Source organism: Falco rusticolus, chromosome 1 (genome assembly GCF_015220075.1).
Source record: "Falco rusticolus isolate bFalRus1 chromosome 1, bFalRus1.pri, whole genome shotgun sequence".
Lineage (NCBI taxonomy): Eukaryota > Metazoa > Chordata > Aves > Falconiformes > Falconidae > Falco > Falco rusticolus.
The window spans coordinates 3,370,891-3,379,531 of record NC_051187.1 but is presented as its reverse complement, the minus strand read 5'-3'; positions in this window follow the sequence as shown (position 1 = coordinate 3,379,531).

The following is an 8,641-nucleotide window of genomic DNA, read 5'->3' as shown; positions in this document are numbered from 1 at the left end:
ATGCCATTTCCAAGCAAAACCCTTCATGTGTGATTAAGACGATAGGAGTGCTCTCCTTTCAGCTTGCAAGGGGCTTGTGTGGAAGCTCTCATTTGCGTTAACGGGAGTCACGTGCACAGAGGTAAACAGACCCACAAATATATTGTTAACAAAATCCCCAGAACTGGTATTTTTTATGGATTTGAAACACTGTAGTGGCATGGTTGTCCTGTAGCCCTCACAACCTGTCTCTGCGCTAGCCACAGGAGGCTTGCAGCTTTTACTGCCTTCTAGGAGTTTTTAGAGCTTCCTCCAGGTGGAAATATTCCTGTTACAAACCGAACTCATCTCAGGAAGAAGCAGCTGGGACTAAGGAGGTGACAGCAAGGTCCTGCTCCCCTCGGTGCTTCCTGCCATGGCCACCATCCCTGTCAGGGGCTTCTGCTGCGTCATCACTAATAAGCTCATCTGCATGGTCCATTAGAAGACCTTGGAGGGGATATGGGACACGTGGGAGGGAACGTGATGGGCATTCCCAGTGCAATAATAGCAAGCTAGGAACTGCTTCGATCCTCGGTGGAGCCTCGTGGGGATGAGTTGTGTCTTGTACAACCCCATGGGCTGGAAGGGCTCTTGGAGGAACCAGAGGACCACAGGGAACGGTCATCCTGCCAAATGCAAATGCTATGAAGAAGGAAGGGGGGGAGCTGTCATTGGTGATGTGAAAGGGTCAGGAATATGCTCTCGAGATAACAGGAGACTCAAGTTAGATTGGTTTTCAAAGGGAAAAAAAAAAAAAAGGGGAAAAAACAAAAGGTGTCTTAATTTGAGTTGTGTGAGGAAGAGAAAAAGAAGCCCAGAACCTGGTTTTAGTGACTATAGTGGAGGATTGCAGAAGTGGGGAAGCGGTCTAACAGTTTCTCCCATTTTTCAATGATATGAGGTTCCCAGTCCCCCCAGCTTCTTATGGGGAGAAAGGATGCTGGGCAAGTGATTTCCAGGCTTCTCCAAAAGGGTTAGAGAACATAACTAGCAAAAGGAGAAAAGACTAAAATAATATTTTGATGCTCCCACAGCATGGTGATTTCTACTAAAAAGAAAAAATCATTAATGACTCTTCACGAAACATATGTGCAAGCAGCTGCTTTTTTGGGTCTAGTCTGGAGAAAGCCTGACCTCACACTAGCTGAGCTTCCCCAGCATTTAATGAAAAGGGGAAACAAAGACGCCAATATTAGCCAATATTAATTGTTTAAGCGCTCTTGAAAGGATCACAGTGGAGGTTCCCACAGTGGAGGAAAACACCTTTTCATACAATCGATAGGGCTTTGGCAGAGGAAGATACGATTGACTAAAAAAAAATAATCAGATAAATGGGGAGAAGGGGGACCCATGCAATCTGATACTGGATGGGAATTTGCACTTTGTGCTCCTTGGGCAGAAGGCACCCGGCAGCGCCAGTGCCACGACACCCAGGCAAAATTTTCCCGAGCACCATCCAGGTATTTGCTTGCGAGCAGGATGGCCCCATGGTAATAAATATGTTTCTGGAGTTGCTGCACCTCTAGAGGACAAGAGCTGGCAGCTGGGTGTATGCTGTGCCCCAAAACCACAGTGAGGTTCTTCTGGTTTGAGGAAATTATGTCAGGAATTGCGTCAATGAGCCTGATGTGGAGGATCAGGCCCTACAGCACAAATCCTGCCACCCACTCAGTGGATGCTTTGAACAAGGGGGTACGTGAGAGGCAACCTTGAGGGCTTTTCCTTCGGTCCAAGGCAATGAGGTAGAGCTTAGTACTCAGTCCATCTCCATCAACCTACCAGTGGTGGCTTTTGTGAAGGAGAAATCCAAGCAAAGGGCATTTGTTGTCTTCTGAGGGACTGTGCTGCTTTTTCCTACATGGTGGGAAGTCCCATGCCAGGTGTAGGGGTTGTTTTGTTTGGTTTTAGAATTAGCTATCCACTGTTTCCTCTTTTAGCTAAAAACATCTGTCTCCTGGTTCCTCTCTATTGTCCCCTCTGTCAGATAGATACTGCGATACTCTTCTCAGTGCTCTTCCCAGCATCGAAAGGGCTCAGATACAGGACTTGATTGTGCAACTCTTTGTATATGGGGTACTCCAGTGACTTTGAGGGCCCAGTTGGCATCTGAGGACCCAGTGGGTGATGTGGAGATTAGACTTTCTCCATGCAAAGTCTCCTCTCTCCAGTCTGTATTTCACACCTGGAAATATAGTCATCCTTAAAAAAAAATGTTTCTTTTGGGGCCTCAGTAGTGGTCCAGCTTGTGAGAGGCAGGGTGGAGGCATCATCCAGCTCCTGACACCACCGCAAGGGCTGGAATATCATGCCCTTCGCTATCCTCCTTGATACTGAAAATTGAATCGACAGGCAGAAACAAACCAAAACAGGTATAATTTTAGGGTACTCAACTTGGAGAGTGCACCTAAAAATAACTGTGCATAAAGGGTTTGGGTTGGTTTTTTTTTTTCCCCTGGAAGTGAAAAGTTTTATTTGACTTTGTGATTGAAAAGTTTTCCACTAGCCCGGAAAGCCTATTCACTCATAGCCGTTGTCTCTCCTCCTGCTTTTTCCATCATCATCATCCTTTAAGGGCTGTGTGAATCGGGATATTCAGGGTCCTGCTCGATGTGTGGGATGCCCAGTAGCAGGCAGGGGTCAAAGCGCGCTGTGCCAGCCCAGCAAGCACCCTGCTGCGTAGGAAGGGTTAAATTTCATGCTGCAGCTGCAAAGCCCAATTTCTTTATTTCCTGTTAATGACATTATTGCCTACATAAAACCATTGAAACATGTTTCTTTCATTTGTTTAATTTCAAATTCTGAGCACACTAGCTGGAAACTATGTTTAATAGTTAAACTCAAAACATTTGGATTTCCTTTCCTCGCTGAGATTTGCAGTGAGTACACTTCATACTTAGTTGAGTTTTTAAGTAACCATTTTTACACAGCTATAGAAGCCAGCCAGAAAACAAAAAGGATTATATTGCAGAATCAAATCACATCAGTTCAGGCTAGTAACACATCATATATTTCACTTCCTCCACAGTCGTGCCAAGATACCATCAGAGCCAACACCTTACCAAGCTGGCCATGTTCACTTCCAGGAGCGTCCAGCCCCTGCAGAACGAGAGCCAGCACACCCCACTTGCTCTGTGCATGCAGAAGGACTTCCCTGAGCATGCATGGAAAAAATGTTCCTGTTTCCATGAAAAAATAGGATGGAATCTAATTCAGGCCTTGCTAGCGCTGATGATCCCATCACCTCCCCATGTTTCTCCTACATCCTCCTGTTGAATCTCACATGCCAAGTTCTTGCTCCCAAGCGCTCTCTGGGCAAGGGCAAAGTGGGAGCACAGAGTAGGCAGGATGAGTGCACATGTAGGTAGATCTGAACCATCACAAATTTGAAGGGAAATCCTTGAATCTGAACTCGTTTAGCAAGCAAAGATCCAAAGACAAAGACGCATTATCTGTTGATGCTTTTAGCAAACTGCCACACACTCTGCAAGGAGCAGGGGGATTTAGCCCTGTCAGGGTGATGGACACCTACAAGCAGTTGTTGTGTAAAGCTTCACTGCTTGTGTGCTGGAGTGTCTAAAAGTCACTTCCACAAATGCTCACGAGATTAGTGTGTGGAGTACTGCAAAGAAAACTGGGCTTTAAACCACATTAGATTCAGATTCCCCTTGGCACGTGTATACGAAGGAAGCCCAGAATCAATATTAGGCCTAGCAGAAGCAGTGAGCAGAGATGCAGCAAGGAGGAACGTGGCCCTCAACGGGACTTTCTAAGGAGTTATCACCTGATCCTGACAAGAGGGCCACACTCAGTGCCTCTGCTGTGGCATCACAGATGCATCCCCAGCAGCCACAGCAGTGCTCAATTTTCTGTCAAAAAATCCGTATTTGACTAAAAAAAATCAGTAGGGCTTAAATGTTACCTTCAAGGGTGATGTGTGGGCTCCATGTTGCCTGTGAAGAGCTCAGCTGCTTGGGCTAGAGAGGCTGCATACCCTTGCCGTGGTGTTTGCATCCCAGTGGCACACACCCAGGCAAGCCATTGTCCACCAGAGGTCTTGTAGACCTGGTGTCCTACTAGTTACTTAATCAAGAAGCTAGCAGAGAAAGTGATGGCTCGTTCGTGCATGGGGAGGAAGGGATTGTGGAAAAAGTAAGTCGTGGGAAGTTGTTCATAAATATCCTCGTTTTCCTCTTTTGCCCCCACCCTCTTTTCAATCTCTATTCCGTGCAGGTGAAGGCAGCAGTTCAGAAATGTTAATAGATAGCAAAGTGCTTATGTGTGTTTTATCAGCTCTCATAGAACGGTTAGCGCTGATACGGTGCCCCTTTTAAGTCTAAAAATTCTGGCCAAGCATGTGCAGATAGCAGGGAGTGCGCTGAACAAAACATCAAGGAATAAAGTCTGTAGGGGGGAATGGAAATGTTAAAAGGATTATAGGACGAGAAAATGTATCGGACTTATCTGGCAATACTTGGTAACAAAAGTATGTCGGTTTGTGAAATGGACTTCAAATCCCATAAAACTAATTGTGTGTTTTCTTGTCTTATTTTTGAGTATCTCTGGCAGTACTTTTTTTCCCCCACTGCAAAAGCGTGTCTGCATGTGGATAATACTCTGTGCTTGCAGTATGGAGCAAGATTATACAGCCAATTGGTTTTATACCTCTTAAACTAATGATGTTAAAGTAGTTTATTAAAAAAAAAAAAAGGAAAAAAAGGAAGACTAACTTCAAAGGTTTACATGTGGGTTGCAAACCTCTCATGTCTTCTGTATACAGGACCTTCCTCTTATTTTGATCAAGACTGTTCCCAGCACTTCTGTTGAAATACTTGCAAGCCTTTGATCTTGTTATCAACATGACCACCAGTGAGAGCACCCCCGCTTGCTGAGCGTGTGACAGGGCAGGTGACGTCAGTCACCGTCTCTGACTAACACCGCTTTTGGGTTGAGCTCGTACTGCTGCGCCGGTCCTCCTTGGGCTGCGCTTATCGCAGAGGAGTCTTCCTGCCAGGAAAATGATTTAGACCCCGAGACGTCAGCCCGCCATGGCTATGCGTTCCACCAAGGTCACAAGAGTAAATAGCACTGCTCGCCCTCCCCTTGCTGGGCCAGGGAAGGGGAGGCAAAGAGATGGCATGAGGAGCAGGGCGGGGAGAGGTTGGAAGGGTCTTGGGGGGGACTTGGCCCCAAGTGGGCCATGGAGAGCAGGGAGTTCAGCATGGTCCTTTCATCTTTCCACTGAATTTTCCATCAACGTCCTTGTGATCTTACTGTAGTTTTAGCCAAGGAATCACTTTTGAGGTGCATCAGTAAGCCCAGTGTCGGGCAGCGGCAGCATCCCAGCGGGGGCTGGCTGGGCTTTGGGCACCATCCCTCACCTTCCTCACTGTTTTGGTGTTGCCCGTAAGGACGGCGCTTCTCTGGCCCTCGGTGTCTCCCTGTGCACGGTGAAGGACACCGCCTTTGACCTCTGTTCTAGGACTTGTGGTTCATGAAATGTGCAATGTGAAATGTAGGCATCACTGTTACTTGCTGCTGCTGTTCGATTCGGCTGCGCTCCTCGCACCGCTGTCATCCTCGCGCGGCCACACACAGGGACAAACAGAACAGCCCTGGCATAGTCCTGAGCCTTAACATTCCCGGTGTTTGACCTAGTTTTCTGCAGGAAGCCAACAACCTGGAGACAGCTCTTTTGGAGCAAGACACCAGCAAAATACCTGCCTTGCGGGCAGAGAAGGCAGCGATGGAGCCAGCTTAGTTGGGTACAGTTAGGACAAGACGGGGTGTTGCATTATGAGCCCAGGGAGTGTGGACTGGCACATCTGTCAGTGCTGCCCCGAGAGCGATGCTCTTAGACCAGCACTCAAGTCCTTAATGGCTCCCACCGCTTTTTTCTTTCCCACTTTTTTTTTTTTTTTTTACTACCTGCTCTAAAAATCTCTTACACACACACACACACACACAAAAATCTCCTTATTATGTAGCTTCACTGTGAATTGACTCTTTTCATCTAAAATTATTCTTTTTTGGTGCCACAATCAGACTTCAAGCTTCTTTGCACTGCCTGTGAACGTGATACATCGCCGCAGCCAGCAAGGAGGACACGGCTGGCCTTTGCAGCGGCACCACCAGGGCATGAGCACGGCTGGGTGGTGCCACTTTATACAGCTTTTTGCAGTCATTTTCTCTACACATGGGCTGAATTTTTATCTAAAATGCAGAAAGGCTAACAAATAAAATATAAATAGTTAATTTTCCTTCTGTTCCGCCTGGGAATTCAGATTCAAGTTTAGACTGGAAAATCAGAAGGAAATTCAAAGATACTCTGCTTTCTTGATGACTGCAGCTGCTACCTGAACACAGAGATTCCCTGTAGATCTACGAACAAGGACTTCCAGAAACTGATAAAGATGAAGAAAACTCTGGAAGACCTTCTTGTACCTGCCACCGCCTGCCTAGTTCATCGGATTACTTTTAAACCTCAGGCACTACGTGACTCTTCCCTGTCAGCAGAAGGAGAAAATAGACTCCCTGAGTGGACGTGCAGAAAATGAAGGGGCCACCGCAGCTTTGGGAGGGCAAACTGCTCCACGGGCACTTCCACACAAAGCCCCGTCCCCAGGGGCTTGCCCTCCTCTCATTTTGTCCCCAAAGTGCCCCTTTTTGGTGACTGGCATAGAGAGGGTGGTGGGCTAGACGGGTCTTTGGGTGGGCTGCTCTTCTGCATGTGCGATCCCAAATAACACAGTCAATGAAGTACCTGGTTGAGTGACTTGGTTGCTTGGTGTGCTCCCAGGGCACCGGTGCAGGGCAGTACTATTGCCCAACGCAACTTGGAGAAAGCCGGTTGGCTAAGTGACATTTTTATGAAATATAATGAATGATACTTAATGAGATTTTCATCCAAAGTGGAAAAGTCCAAGGTTTTCAGCCTCCATTATAATCGCTTCATTTTCTGTGCTATAGTAGCAAATGGGATTCAGGGAGTTTTTTATGCCACCATCACTTCAAAGCAAGTTCGAGTTCAAGATGTAAGTAGCAGGAGGTGATCAATCGACCTCTGGTGGCTGGAGGTCGTGGGCTGGAGGTGTCACTGTCACCATCGCAGGGGGCCCAGGGGACACAGGCTGTTCATTCTCCCCGGAAAGGATCATTTTGTGTGGCTCAGTAGCATCTGACATAGTGGCGTGTCGATACTTGGCATCATCATCAGCAAAAATATTAGTATGTCTAATGATTCGTAACTGCTTGTTGTGCCTAGAAATGGCTTTTACTGCTCGGCTCGTGGGTTTGGCAGAAAGTTTGCTTTCCATGCCCAATGGTAGCCATTCCCAGGCCTGAAAAAAAGTGTAATTGGGCAGCAACAACAAATTCACCCACATGTTATTTCATATTATTAGCCCAGATTGTCCAGTCCAGGCACCTAGTAACACACATGGCTCGCTCCTCGCTGCTCTGCATGGCTCTCAGATGGGCTGAGCCAGCCCAGAGCTGATGAAATTGCAGCTTCAAAGGATGCCACGTCCAGGGCCACCGCGACACGGCCTCTTTGGTGTTTTGCTTCTCATCTTGGTGGAGACGGTGGTTTGAGCAGGGCCTGGAGGAGAGGGAGAAACAGGGAGCTCTTCGGCACAGGGCAAAGCCAAGCGCCGTGTTCAGCGACGGTGCAAACTAGTTGCTGTTTCTCAACAGCACGTATAGCAAAGCGGCTTGGGCGGGAAGGGACAGGCACGGGTTTATGGACACGACTCTGGTTTCTGTCTTCCCATTTAGGATCAGGGTAATCCCCTGGGACTGGAGCCGGGGTTTCCCCGGTGTGCCCGCTTCTGGGGTCCCATGCGTGTCATTCCCTGGGGGTTTTGCTGCAGGGCCGCAGAGGGTGGCAGGGCAGGAGGGAGCTGGGTGAGGCTGGCAGGGGTAGACCTCGGTGGCAGGAGCAGGTTTCGTCTCAGCTCCGTTTCTTGGGGTGCAGGTGTTCTTGTTGGCTGGCACAGGCGGCTCGGGTCTCTGTGCCAGAGGTGGGCTGGGGGGATAGGGCAGCATGTGTGCCCCCACGGGCTGTGGGCATGGGGAGAAGGGCTGGCTTGATGGTGGGCTACGCTTTGCTGTTTCATTTCCCAGGAGATGCCATAAACCATGTTTAGGAAAGCCAGAAATGGAAGGTGCCGTTTATTTCGGCAGAGGTATTGCCACGTGCGCTGCCTGCACTGCCCAGCTGCCTGGCCCTTCCTGGCCCCACACGCCAGCACGCGGCAGGCCTGGCAATGGGGGCAAAGCATTTTGCAAAGCTTTTTCCTAGGAAAAGGGGGATCATGGGTTGCTGAGGACCCCTGCAAGCCTGGGTGCAGGGAGATATGGGTCTCCTTAGGTGATGATGCCCGCTGCAGTCCCTGCCTGGGGGCTTCGGGGTGGGGGGACTGGCATGTGGGGTCTTCCGCTTACGTGATGTGCTTTTCAGAGTGGGGCCTGATCCCAGGCTTTGCTCAGGGCTATGGTAGAGAGAATCCACCTGGGGCCTCTGGAAGGACTTGCAAGCTATGAATTAATGACAAAAATAAAGCAGAACTTGACTTCAAAAGCTCCCACTACGGTGGCGTTATCCTCACCCCCCTCTGCCAGC